This window comes from Natator depressus, chromosome 14, assembly GCF_965152275.1.
Source record: "Natator depressus isolate rNatDep1 chromosome 14, rNatDep2.hap1, whole genome shotgun sequence".
Classification (NCBI taxonomy): Eukaryota; Metazoa; Chordata; order Testudines; family Cheloniidae; genus Natator; species Natator depressus.
This window is the reverse complement of record NC_134247.1, coordinates 18,555,162-18,561,177: the sequence shown is the minus strand read 5'-3', so window position 1 is coordinate 18,561,177 and position 6,016 is coordinate 18,555,162. Positions and strand designations below refer to the sequence as shown.

The window sequence follows — 6,016 nt, the reverse complement described above, 5'->3', positions numbered from 1 at the left end:
TGCCTAAGATGCCAGGGAACCTTGTCCTAGATAACTAGTGTGTGTTTGGGAGATGCTGTTTTGTCTTCCTCGGAAATGTTCACTATTTGTTGCTATTCGAGGTAAAACACTATCCTTGATGGGCCACTGGGCTGAGCCTATATTTCTGTGACACTCCAGTTACCTACCAGCGACACAAAGGCCTGTACATGGGTATGTCAGAACCTGGAGGTGGGAGGATTTGTGAGACTATTCATCCTCCTGTCAATGGGTGCCTCCATCGCTGCCCAGCGTACCGTACCTCCAGGCCAGTTTGTGTCGATTCACAGTCACAAACACATGCCCGGCCCTTACCCTTTCACCAGGGGTGTATTTATTCTTTCCTTACACGCTGAGAGGATTTCAGTGCAGGGTTATAGCAAGAGGAGGCTTCCATGCCACCTTCACTCCTCAGCCCAGGTTCACCCTTTCAGCTCCCCGTGCTTCCTGTTCCTCCCATTTACAGCCTCCCAGTTACCTCGTTAGGCCAGGGAATAGCACCCAGGGGCTCATAATCCCCCAACAGAAAGTGTCTAATTGGCTTCAATTAATCCTGCGCTCTTGCCAGTGCTGCAGCAAACTCAGTGACCAGGGTGCTATTAATAGCACCCTGTCACACCTCCTCTGGCTGAGTTTTAAACCAGTAATTAGGCCCAGGACCTAGCTTCTTCAGGGCAGGAAGCTGCAGATACAAAATTCCATCCAAACAGCCAGCCATCCCATGACCAGGTATCCACTGGTTTTGTCTCAGGAATCTGTTAGTCAAAGAGGTAGATCTTCTTGTCATTGCTATGCTGATTCAGTCTTTCTGTTAATTAAGGCCAAAGGCATATCTGCAATTATAGTGTATTTTACGTACATAATGACAGGTTTCAGAGTCGCAGCCGTGTTAGTCCGTATTCGCAAAAAGAAAAGGAGTACTTGTGGCTCAAATAAATTGGTTAGTCTCTAAGGTGCCACAAGTACTCCTTTTCTTTTTACGTACATAGCAAGTCATGCGTATAGAGCCAAAGGTAATGCAAAGCAAAGTCTGACACTGTCCTTTCAGATTCTGGAGCATCAAACCCATAATGGCAATTCCAGTCGGCTCTTTTTGAATCTTTCAGTTGGTCTGTGTTGGTTTCTAGCGCTGGGCCAGACATCAGTAGCCCAATAATGAAACTATTGCTCCGTGCCAATAATACGAGTATCGTTCTGTGCCAAAACTTTTTTTGCCAGCAGAATCAGTAGAAACCAGATACAAATTTTCAAATGGAATTTCCATTAGTGACATTTTAAAAATGTGAACCAAACTTATTCTTTTTCCACTCAAGTTGCCACAGGAGCTTGTGTTCCAGAATTAGCTCTAGCATTGTCTCTGGCTGTGGATAGCATTTTCTTTCTTGACATTTTTTTACTTCGTGGCAACACTAATTACTTGTGGTTTATTTCTGTAAGAAATCATTTTGAATTAATTTTGCAGTATCAGTGATAAGAATATTATATATTTTTTCCATAAGGTTTTGAACTTTCATATGGCTAGAAAGAGCACATTGACCAGTGAGTTAGGTCTCAAATGTTCCCATCCTGACACTTACGTGTTTGCTAAAGCCATGCCAGTGTTTTCTTTATTTCCAACACAGAGGTTAACACTGTGTGAGATCAGGGCTTGGATTCTGCATGGGTGTTGGCTTGTTGCCTCTGATGGGTGCTTATACACCTGCACAACTTTATTAGTTTTTCCCGAGGTGCGGGGGAGCTGCACCAAATGAAGCCTCAATCCTGCACTGTGACCCATGTAGGCAGCCTGCAGCACCTGTGCAAAGCCCAGTTGATGTCAAAATGGGCTCCATGTGGGCACAATGAGATCACAGAGCAGGATTGGGGCCTGAGAGATGACCATGTTGAATCTGATGTGCTCTGAGCCACAAATGACCCATAACTCTTGATGGTGGGGGGGCAATTTAAAGGTTGGGGCGGGCACGTGACCACCCCACGTGTTGCCTCTGGCCCCTTTCCTGCTCCCCCTGCGCCTTCCACACCCGCTCAAAGCCGGCACCAACTTGCCCCCATTCCCCTCACAGCTCCTTCCCGCTTACTTCTCCCATTGCCTCTCCACTGCGGGCACGGCCCAGGCTGGAGAGGGCTGCGGACACCTACTGCCAAGCAGGTACCTGCGGCTGTGGGAGAGGAAGGGACAGGCTGCTAGTTTATGGTTGTTCATGGAGGAGTCTTGATTTCCCTTCACCTCTATCTCACATAGCAGAGAGCTGAGGGGGGGGGTCACATGGGGACATGTGCCTCCCCACAGATTTCTGCCTGGGTGGGAGTGGGGCTGAGTGCGGAAGAGGGGGCGTGCCTGGGAGACACTTATCACTCCCGCTGAGCCCTGCGAGGAGGCGCCCATAGCAGGGAAGAGAGACGGGGCTGGCAGTGCACCCATATGCAGCTATAGCTATGCAAGACACCTCCAGTAGGAGACAATGGAATATTTTTTAGTTCCTCGGAGCTTGCTATTCATACCAGAAACAAGGGCAATAATCAAAGGACATCTACTAATAGGTCTCCCCTGTATAATGTCCAACACCCTCAACTCCCCTGGTGATGATCAGAAGCTTGTAGGACCAAAGCCATAATGTGCAACTTCCAAAGTATAGAAACTTCTGACCCTCAACTATTTGGCTCTGTGCCCCTTTAACCAATCCTGTAAATAACTGTAATCAAAACACAAATACAAGTTGCTTTGTTTTATTATGCAATGGATCAATGTCTCCTGCTAGAATGAGAATTCCTGGCTGCAGTGTCATTTTAGCACCCAATCTACTTAATGATATGAAAGATTTTCACATAAAAATCAAAGAGCCATTAAATCAACTCACTGGCAAGTGGGAAATTATTTCTCTGTGTTTTTCGTCTCTGGATTCTTTCTGTCTGCTGACTGAACAGAAGGTTTTAACCAGACGGATTTTGAAGTCACCGTTTTGATTTCTATCTTAATTATTATAGTTGCAAAGAAGACTAAAAATTGTTTTTAAATGGTTTAAAAATTGTATATACACAAGATTTCAGGAGTCTTTTGTGGCAATTGAGGCCCTTCATACGAAGGACGGTTGTGCTTTATCCTTCCATCCCATAGGGTTTAAAATCTGAATTACAAGAATTAGCAAATCTGAATGGGTTTCAACCGAATTCTCCATTTTGGGAGTAACCAATGCATGGGGAATATCTAGAGAGAAACATGGAAATAAAGCGTAAGATTGCATCATCAGCAGGACATAGGTCATTCCAGAAACCAAGTTCTTCCATCAGTTCTGCAGTAGGGTGAATGTTTATTTCTTTAAATCTTATAAAAATGCTAGCAAAGGCACCTATCTATCTGGTCTAAGCTTTCTTCACTCCAAAACATATCCTACATACAGCAGTATAATTTTAAGAGAACCACCAACCACCCGTGAGCACTGTAAATAGTGAAATCCCCCACCTTTGTGATTACCACCTTTAAACACTGGGAGGTGGAGGGGGGGAGGAAGAGGAGTTTTGCAACATCCACTGAAGATGTTCAGATGCAAAGGAAGTGATTTAAACAAGCAAAGACTAGCACCCAGTCCCGTGTTTCATTTCATGTGCTTGGTAGAAGCTCTTGCCACACAAGAGCCGAAAGGGATGGGCAGAAAGACACAACCCAAGCTGTAGAAGCACAAGGTGTTGGATGAAAATGTTTATACCAGAATGGCTCCTATTCCAGGAGACAAAAATGGCAAACAAGCCAGGTTTAAATGCGGGGTAGGAGGAAGCCTGGGAGAGCTCCTGGCCCTAAAACTTGAGAGCAGATAATCAAAGGGAAATGCACCCCTCTGATCTTAGGCGGGCAATCCCCTCTGTCCTGGAGCCTCAGTCTGCAAGTTGCATTGCAGTCCTTACTCATGTAACCCTTCTGCCAGGTGAAGCCAGCAGCAACAAGGGCCGGGTTCAGTATCTAGGGGTTCCTTTTCAACAATACAACACCGAAGCGGCTCAAGCCCCCACCCAGTAACCTGGGACAATTACACATCACCCCCTCGGTGCCTCTGAGAGGCAATACTTGCCCATTCGCAAGCTCAGAGTCTGAGTGTAGCAAAAACTTTTAATAAAAGGAGGGAATTAACTCAGCATTAATTTGGGAAAACACCACAGCTATGGTTCATAAACACAAACCATGAGCAAAAGACCCACCCCGAAGTAAGTTGGGCAGTGTCCTTTTCCCCTCAGGGTCTTAAGTCCAGCAACCCAAAAGTCCCTTTAGCGTGCCCGTCCCTTCTCTGTACCCCCACTCGCAGTTGCTCTCCTTGGCCAGTGCAGTCACAGAGTTCAGAGGTTCATCCGCAAAGTTCACCTCCCACCCTGTGTGGAAGACAGGGGTGGGGGGTAAGGAGGCACTAACACACTGCACTGCTCGGGCACTCGCTCTTCGCCCCAACGGCTGATTGCCACGCCTCTACAGGGCTTTTCTCTGGCCCTCTCCACCAGCGTCTCTGCTGGCCACTTGCCATGCCTCTCCACCAGCCGCCCTGCTGGTCGCGCCTCTTGTAAGGGGCAAAATCCTAAAGTTTGTGTTTGTATTATCATTGTTTATTGTATTTGGGTGGCATCCATCTTATAATCCAAAATGGAGTATTGGTCATGTGACCCAAGGGTTAGCTAGAATGCTTCCCGCCCTTTTCAACGGTCAGTAGTGGTACAGTGGTAAACAAGTACCAGCTCAAACTGGTTTTGTGCAGGGATTCTATGGGGTTTCCCGCCTTAGAATCTTCATAAGGCTGGCAGTTCTCTCAGTTAGGGGCTGCCCATCCTAGAGGCAGGTACACGCATCTTGCTCCAACGGGCCGTCTAGACTCCGGATCAATTACCCGTCACAGTCACAGCCATTATTATCTGCCTTCAGATGCCCTGCTGTCATCACGGAAGAACAGACTAACGAGGGATCACTTCAGTGTTCCTCTCTTGGGGGTCTATACGGGCTAAGAGATAAAAGGCCTGAGCAACCAACGGAAGGGTGATATATGTATGTCATACTTACCTTGTACCCCATCTGGTATTGATTTGGGTCCTGGCTTCACACCATGCATTCACTAGGTTACTGTACCTGTAAAAGAATAAGTTTCAGTTAATGTTTACTCGCTTCCCTGTCCCCACTTTGCTTACATCTCCCCAAATAAACATTTTCTGTTTGTTCTACATATACCTATCTTCACTTGTATCATTATCCATCATAGAAAGGGGGAGGGAAATTACATGGTAGAGGCTGATAGCCAACCAGATCAGAGATACTAGTCTCACAGTAAAGGAATGAGAGCTCATTTATTGTTGGGGGGCTCCCTGCTGCCTTATCCATTCTAGATCTTGTAGCTAACACTCTCTGCAGGCCACCCTGCTAGCCACTTGCCACACCTCTCCACCAGCTGCCCACTCACCAAGATGTCTCCAGGGGCCCCCAACACTTAACACAGCTCTCAGTGATTCCAACTCTCAGTAATTTCAGCTGTTAGTGAGGGAAGCCTCACCACTGGTGCACACTGGGCAGTCTCTTATAATTGAGATACTGTCCTAAAGTAGGCCTAATATTACACCTAGATATCAGTGATTTCAGCTCTGCAGCATATAATAAGACTCTCAATTGAATCTAAATTAGCTCTTTTATTATACCAAAGGGACAAGAAAGATCACGTGGTGTCTAGGGCCCTTAAACACAGCCCATACCACCAGGCACAAGTACCTATCCCCACCTTCTCTCAACTCCTTGGGCTTTGGAACCCATGTCCCCAGCCTAGCGAGTGCTGTTCAGTTGAGGGTGAGTCCCTCCATTGGGGTATGCCAGGTACAGTTCTGTTGCCCTTGGTTCACACAACAAGGATAGCAACCCTCTATTACTCCTGCCCCAATAACAAGGAGACTGGAGATCCAACACCAGCCACAAGTGATCATTTGGGCAAGCAGTCCCATCATGCTGAGCACCTAGGTAGGGTGTGTGTGTCCATGCAGA

The 6,016-nt window shown here is 46.8% G+C and overlaps 1 long non-coding RNA gene across 1 annotated transcript in view; it reads right to left on the bottom strand.

The window, feature by feature from the left end:
* Positions 1-4,506: 4,506 nt before the first annotated feature.
* LOC141998623 (uncharacterized) overlaps positions 4,507-6,016 on the bottom strand; it is a 34,468-nt gene continuing 32,958 nt past the window's right edge. The window contains exons 2-3 of the long non-coding RNA XR_012641870.1: positions 5,054-5,119; positions 4,507-4,559 (exon numbers count right to left, since the gene is read on the bottom strand). This is a non-coding gene — a long non-coding RNA (uncharacterized LOC141998623). The remainder of the gene's footprint in view (positions 4,560-5,053; positions 5,120-6,016) is intronic.